Raw genomic sequence first — 8,268 nt, 5'->3', positions numbered from 1 at the left:
TTTGTTTTGTTTTGGTGGCAAGTAATGTTTGCTGTGAAAAAAATTGCAAATTTGAACAATAGCTTTTTAATTTTTTTTTTTTACGAAACTAAATTTCTCTCACTGACATGCTTTAGTACAAAACATTTTTACTGAAAGTCAACATCACAGAAAAGTGTGAAATAGGAACTTTTATTCATGCTTTTAGAGAGTGAAGTCACCTCAAACTCCATATTGTGACATTGATTAAAACACTGTATTTTATTTACTCTTTGATATTTTCTTGGGTATGTACAATGTATTTTGATTATGCCCACCTCTACTGCCTCCTTCAGGTCTTTTCATGAACCCCCAATGTTTATCTCTTAACTCCACGCCTCCTTTTTCTTTTTAGTGTAAGAACCCACTGAGCACACTTACTGCTGCCCATATGCTCGAGGGTATGGGGCCACCAACAGAGGCATGCATGGCCAACCTACCAGTGACCACGTCCCAAAGAAGAGAGGCATTCTCTCCATCATCCATAGACTGCCAACAAGGCTTCCAATGGGGTTGGGGGCTCAGAAGCCCCCTCATGCTAGCATTTTGACTTGCTCAATCTTGTGTGAGTCTCCACAAGTGTTTTAAGTTCATGAGTGCCAGAGCCCAGTTATATCCCAAGAAAACCTTTCACAGCCCCAACGCCTCCCCCAACACCTCCCAACCCCCAGCTCTCGTTCTTTCTGCTCCCTCTTCCTTGGTGTTCGCTAAGCCTTGGATGGGCGAGCTGGCGAGCTGGAGGTCAGTGTTCTGTTCGTGGCTGACCACTCAGAGTCAGTTATTCTCAGCTCTATAACCAGGCTTGACTGTCTGAATTGATTACTGCCTGCTGCAAAAAGAAGTTTCTCTCACCAAGGCTGAGGGTGGCACTAATCCATGGGTGTAAACATGAATACTTAGAACATGACCATTTAGCTTAAGAGGGAGGAAGACCAAAGTGTGGATGCTTCAATCCTACATAGAACAGGGAACAGAATAATCACAGTCGGTAGAGGGAGGGAGGAACCTGGGCGGGAGAGAGGAGGGGAGAGGGAAGGGGGGGGGTGCAGGATCCGGTATGGGCAGGGACAGGAGAGAAGTAAAGAGAGTCAGGATATTGAGTAGAAATATTGGGGAACTGGGGCTAGCCACTAGAAAGTCCCAGATGCCAGGGAAGAGAGAGGCCTCCAGGACCCAATGGGAATGACATTAGCTGAACTACCCAGCAAAGGGGAGAGAGAACCTGTAGAGACCACCTCCACTAGATTGGCATGCCCGCCAGTTGAGGGATGGGGCCACCCACCCATCTCAAAATTTTTAACTCATTATTGTTCCGGCCTAAAGGAAAGACAGAGACAAAAACTAGAGCAGAGACTGAAGGAAAGACCCTCCAGAGACCACCGACCTAGGGAACATGACCATTTAGAAAACAACAATTCGATTTAATTTCTAAGGCCTATGCCCTCCCCAGGCGTGGACATGGGCTTGGGCATGGGCTTTTCATCAGGTTCACAGTACCAGACATGAAGTCCCTCCTGTGAAGCAGGCCTCGGCTCAGTTTCGAAGGTCATTGGTTATCCACCGCGTTAGTTACTATTCCGTTGCTATCATAAAGCACATGACCAAGGCAATTTACAGAAGGAAGAGTTTATTTGGGCTTACAGTTCCAGAGGAAAAAGAGCCTACCATCGTAGTGGGGTGTGGCAGCGGGCAGGCACAGCAGACTAAACAGGAAGCTGAGAGGGCGCAGAGTGGGGATGGGGTGGAGAACCGGAAGTGGGATCAAGTTAAAAACTCTCAAACCCTTTCCCCGGTGACATACTTCCTCCAGCAAGGCCACGCCTCCTAAGCCTTCCCAGAGAGCACCCCTGAGTGGGCATAAAGTGTATATGCCTGAGTTTATATAGGAGGGAAGATAATAAAATATAGTTAAAAGGTAAGTAGAGAGGGAGACTACTGGAACCGAAGGTTAAGCATGAAGGGGCTGGGGCTGTGGGGAAATGTCTAAGCACGGGAAGGGTTAACCAAAATGAAGGGTGTCTGAAAAAGATGTATGGAAACCTATGATCTTCAAGTCCCAGTAAAAAATGTAATTAGAAGGGACGGTAGAACACATGCGACATAAAAGAACAGGGAGGGAATACTGGGGGTTAAAGGGTTAAGTTTGGATGGAGGCAGGGGGAATGGGAAGGAGGGAGTGGGTAGGATTTGAGCTAACCAAAACTTAGGACATATGAAAAAGATTTATGGAAAAACCACACGCACGTATGCTGATTTAACTTTTTTTTTTTTTTAAAGAAACAGTCTAAAGAGGTACTCTGCATCAGAGGACAAAGCTGCTCCCAAAAGACATGGGTTATTAAATAAAAATCGCAGTGCCAAGCATGAATAAGTTAACAGTCACAGAGCTCCAAAATAACACAGGCTCTTGCCATTGTTCCCGGTGGCCCCGCAGAACTAGATGGTCAGACCGTATTCGTGAAGACTCCACACACTTTGTTTGCAGCGTTTGTCTTTCGGGGCGTGGGTGACCTCACTTTTTCCCCTGGTTCCATCCACTTAGCTGGAATTTTTTACTATTCCATTTTTCTTTGCAGCTGAATATTTCCTAGCGCAAATGCGCCCCGCGTCCCTTATCTGTTTATCAGCTGGTGGACACCTGTTTGATCCTACGTCTTTATTACCATGAACAGAGCGCTAATGAACCTGGATGTAAGCGTGTCTCTGAGCTACGACGTCAAGTCCTTTGGATATATGCCCAGAAGGGACATGGCAGGGTCATGGGGTCATTCTACTTATAGCCTTAAGACGAACTCCCAGCCTGGTTTCTAACGTGGCTGCACAGTTTACACGCCCACCAACAGCACAGACGGGCTCCCAATTCTGCACACTGACAACAACATTTGTTTTCTTGATCATAGTCATGTACTGGGCTAAAATGGAATCTTTTTTTTTTTTAAAGATTTATTTATTTATTGTATATAAGTACACTGTAGCTGTCTTCAGACACACCAGAAGAGGGCATCAGATCTCTTTACAGATGGTTGTGAGCCACCATGTGGTTGCTGGGATTTGAACTCAGGACCTCTGGAAGAGCAGTCGGGGCTCTTAACCACTGAGCCATCTCTCCAGCCCCTAAAATGGAATCTTAAAGTAGCTTAAATCTGCACTTCCCTGATAGCATTTTCAAATGTTTGGTACTTGTGATTCTTTTGAGAAATTTCTGTTCAGCTCTGCATCCCATTTTAAAACTTGGGTTCTCTGGTTTTTGATGTTCAAGGGTTTTGTTGTTTGTTTGTTTGCTTTTTTTGTTCTTTGTGTATTCTAGACATCAACACTAATCCTTTCTGGGGGGTGTGGGCTTTCTTTTTACTTGGCTGATTATTTCCTTTGATGTACTGAAGCTTTTTACTTTGGGGGATCTGTTTGACAATTGTTGGCCTTAAATTCTGTTACAAACAGGGTTGAATTCAGAAAGTCATTTCTTAGCCAGTTGCTGGTGGCACACACTTTTAAACACAGCAATTGGGAGGCAGAAGCAGGTGGATCTCTATGAGTTTGAGGTGCACCTGGCCTACAGAAGAAGTTCCAGGATAGCCAAGGCTATGCAGAGAAGACCTGTCTTGACAAACAAACCAAAGTTATTCCTTGTGCCTGCAGGGGCACTATCTGGGTTTTCTTTGAGCAGTTCCAGCGTTTCAGGTTTGATATTAAGGTTTTTAATCTCCTTAGAGTTGCAGTCTGCTTTTTTTGCAGGCTTATAACTATGGCTCTAATGTCATTTTTCTACCCATGGACATCCAGTTCTCCCTGCACTGTTTGTTGAAAGTGCTTTTTTTTCTCCAGTGTGCATTTTTGGCATTTTGGTCGGATATGAGATGGTCGTTATTATGTGCAATTGTATTGTATTTGTATTATGGGCATTTGTATTGTATTTGGATCTTCTATTTTTCCATTGGTCTACACGTCTGTTTTTGTGCCGGTAGGTACCATATTGTTTTTATTTCTGTATCTCTGTGATATAGCTTGTTGTGTTAATATGATATTTATTGGCTATTTTTCTTTTTTCATGAACTATTCAGATGATTGGTTCATTTATTGATTGGCAATTAGTCTGATGAGGTGTTTAATTTTTGCCATTTTTTGTGTATTCTACATACATATATATAGCTTGCAAAGATCGCCCCCATTTTTCAAGCTGTCTTCTTGCATTGGTCACACTCCCTATTTTGAAGAGTTTAATTTATACCTCACATAAATATCATACTTTTGACTGCTAAAAATTGGTAGGTTAAACTGGGCATAATATATTCCAGATAATATGCTATATGTAATTATTAATATTATATGATAATTATATGATTATATGATAATTATTTCCATTATCATAATGGTTCTGTAATCCCAGAGCTCAAGGAATCTGAGGCAAGAAGATAGAGAACTTTAGGCTAGCCTGAGCTACGTAGTGAGTCCCTATGCCAAAAGGAAACAAGAAATTATCATTTTATTTTTCTATTATGAAAAAGTAATTACAGAAGTTATCTTTAAAGTCATCAGAGGCTCTAACGTTGGGAATGGGAATGGAGCAAGTCTTAGAGGAGGTAACCCTGAGGCAGGCCCTGGAAGATGGGCAGACCTGTGACAGCAGAAGAGGAGGCAGAATACCAAGTGTGGGGTTAGGGACAGCAGGAACACGGAGCTAGAACATCACTTTACATGGGCCTCGCAGGATGGGAACAAGCACCTCCTAGTTGCAGGTGCGTACCTCACTGCAGGCCCCTCAGTAGCACAAACAAGGGCTCCTGGTCCCAGTGGTCCATTAAAACAGCGATTTAAACAGGCCCTCCACAAGTCAGTGAGAACAAAATCTCTGGCAGGAGCTTGTCCACGTGAGTATTTTGCAGCCAGGATCAGGAATCTCTGTATTAAGAACATGTAAATGGGGTGGGGCAAACTCAGAAGCATCTCACACACAGAATGTTTAGTGGTGGGTCAGGTGGTATTTACCTCAAAAGCAGTATGAAACGTGTTCTCCCAGAGAAAGCATAACGAGTCAGTCCAAAATTGAAGGTAGATAATTTTCTACTATTTTTCTAAAAGAAAAAACTCCACATTTTTAAAGTTTCAAAATATAGCCCCCCTTTGTGGAAGAAGAGCATTCCCAATTGGCACAGAAAACCGCTTACCTGCCTGGAGGCTTGGAGGCAGTAGGGATGTGCTCGTGAAGCTCCTCCTGGACGCTAGGTGGCGCCGTACACTGGGACTTGATAAAACGTGCTTCAAAGACATTAGCCTGGGAGAAAGGATTGGAAACTATGTTTCTCCAACCCTTCACTTGGAGAGTTTTAAATTTTATTATTATGTTGTTATTAATTGTTAATGTTTATTATTGTTGTTGTTGTTATTAATAATTATTGTGCATGGATGAAATTTGTCCCTTTCATTTGTCCATTTCATGTTTCCTATTTGTGTGGTTAAACTCAAAGAAACTACTTAGAGAGCTACAAAGAAAGCAAAGGAGGTTGTTCCTGCATGCTCTGCAGACCACAATCAAGAGAGGGTTGAGTGGAACCCTCTCGACCAGCATCTTCTCAGCTGGACTGAGCCCACAGTGGCTGGTTTTTTTTTGTACTTTCTCACCAACAAAAGCTTTCTTTGGATTCCAGTTCGCTAATTCCCTCCTCTGCCCCCTTGTTCCCCAGGGCCTCGGGCCACAGCGATTCTCTTCCGGAGCTTGTCCACTATTCGCTCTTAGCCCTGTCCACACCTTGGAAAGAATCCTGTGGTTATGCTTCTGCCTCCTGCCTCCTGCTGGGTTCCTCCCGGTTCTTTCTCCTTTCTCGCTTTCCTGTTCCACATCAGCTTAGTTCTTCTAAGTAACCGGCTCTCTTGGTTTCCCATACTCATAAACATACAACCCTGTAGATAAACGCATGCTCCTTTCAACTATCTGCTCACATTATATCATGCTTGAGTCCTGTACCATGACTTTATTTCCACATAAGATACCCTAAAGATCACTCTACAAACAGTACGCAGAGATCTTCCTTGTGTCAATTTATGGCTGAATTATATTCACCTTAAGAAGAATACAATTACTTCTTAACCAGCTACTTATCAGTAGAAATATAGGTTATTTTCAGACGGCTTCTATTATAAATGTTGTCATAAGGAATAACATTGTATAAGGCCCATTTGTACATCTGAGGAAATGTGTGAGATTGAGTAAGTTGCCTCAGGCCTCAGGTTACTCCTTGGCAAAGTCCGTGTCACAATAATTAGAAGTAGGAGGCTGACACCTGTGACCTATATATTTTGCAGGATATTACCCCACAACATATACTATTTCCACCATTCCACCATCATTCTTCCTCTCCCCCAGCTCTCTTTTCCTCTTAGAAATAGGTTCTGGCTGGGTTGTCCAGTTTAGTCTTGAACCTCTGAACCCAAGTGATCTTCCTGCCGCAGCGTTTTTGCGAAGCTGGAACTCCAGGTGTGTGCCACTGTATCTGCCTCCAAATTCCATTCTTATAAAATGTCTACCCCTCCACATCTATTCCCAGCTTAATGGTTAAGAACACAGAACCATGGTGTTAGAGTATAGCTTCTGCTCTGTTAGTTATTATCTGTGTGACCCTGAGCAAGTCACAGCTTCTTGGTGCCTCAGTTTCTCCGCGTATAAGCTGGTTTCTTTCTCGTGGATTAATGGGGATGCTCAGTGCTTGGAATGATGTCTGGACCAGTGAGAGCCACATAATCACGGCAAGCATTCCGTCAGCCCGAGCCAGGGCTGCTCACCCGTGGGCGTTCACACACTGAACCAGAGGTGTGCACTACGGCTGAATGAGTAGCTTGCCTTCCGTATAAATGACATTATCAGATCAACCCTTTGAAAGTCAAGTGTGGCCCAAAATTAGGAAGCTAGATTCTTGAAACGTGTCCTAGAGGGGGTGAGAGTTTCCGGAGATGACCTTTCCTACATCACAATTTTGTTTTGAGTTTCCGGTTCCTGAGTACTTCGAGCGGTGAGACCCACACGTTCACCTGCCTGCTTGGCTAGCGAGGTATCCTTGCAGAAGAGCACCCTCCTTCTCATTCTCAGTAGACTTGCAGTCCATAAGCCTCCACCATCCATGCCACAATAAACCAGGCACCATCTTGCTTCAGAAGCCCCCACCACACCCACTGAAATGTTTAAGTTATCACGGCATCATCCTTTACTGATCTACTTCACAGACTTTATATCGCACTTATTCTCAAATCCTATGAATTATTTCTTCTTTAATAGTCCTTTCTGCCTCCTCTAAGACTGCCGTATATCCAATGCTTGGTTTCCAAGGACCACTGTAGAGTCAGCCTGGGGAGGAGGGATCAAACGCCTCCATCAGAAGGGCCTGTGGTGATTGCCCTGATTGATGATTGATGAAGGAGCGCCTCGCCTACTATGGGCGGCACCATCCCTAGGCTGTTGGGCCTGGGCTGTAAAAGCAATCTAGAGGAGTAAGCCTTCATGCTCTCTGTTTCTGTTCTTTCCTTGAATTTCTACCATAACTTCCCGCAGTGATGGACTGTTACCTTGGAGTAGGAGAAGAAAAAAAAAATAAAAGAACCCTTTCTTCCCCAAATTGCTTTAGTTAAATTGATTTATCACAGCAACAGAAAAAGCAAGCAAGGACAGAGTGTTTAGGACTGGGTTTTTGGAGAGGAAGAGGGAGAATGGACAAGGGTTCTGTGACTAGCGAGTCAGGGTAGGGGCAGCAGATTTGAAATTGATTCTGTAAGAGTCGTGGAACTGGTCTCACTTTTCACAGTTCTATACACAGGTCGAGACCTCCAGCAGGAAGAGACCAGACAGAGCCTGTGGGGGCATGGCCTGAGTGCCATGGACCCAAACACAGTGGTAAGATTCCTTGTGCTAGACCTGTGAGCAAAAGACAGGAGCCTCATGAGTGTCTCAGATAAAGTGTCTTCTGCCAAGATAAAAGGTCCCATCCGACATCAAAGGACAAGCAGATAGCAGCACAGCAGTGAAGAGACCAAAGACCAGACGTGCCTCCATTTTTAAGGTACCGGGTGAGCCTAATGCCCTAGAATCACCGAGTGGGTGAGTAATTAAAGTTTTCTCTAAGTTAATGAAAATGTTCACTCTAAGTCACGAGTCTTATCCATTTCTACCACACAGGCTTCTTCCTTCCTTCCTTCCTTCCTTCCTTCCTTCCTTCCTTCCTTCCTTCCTTCCTTTCTCCTCCTCTTCCTCCTCCTATTCTTCTT

Source organism: Rattus norvegicus, chromosome 1 (genome assembly GCF_021556685.1).
Source record: "Rattus norvegicus strain SHRSP/BbbUtx chromosome 1, alternate assembly SHRSP_T2T, whole genome shotgun sequence".
NCBI classification, from domain to species: domain Eukaryota; kingdom Metazoa; phylum Chordata; class Mammalia; order Rodentia; family Muridae; genus Rattus; species Rattus norvegicus.
The sequence above is the reverse complement of the archived record's forward strand: the minus strand, read 5'-3'. Positions refer to the sequence as shown.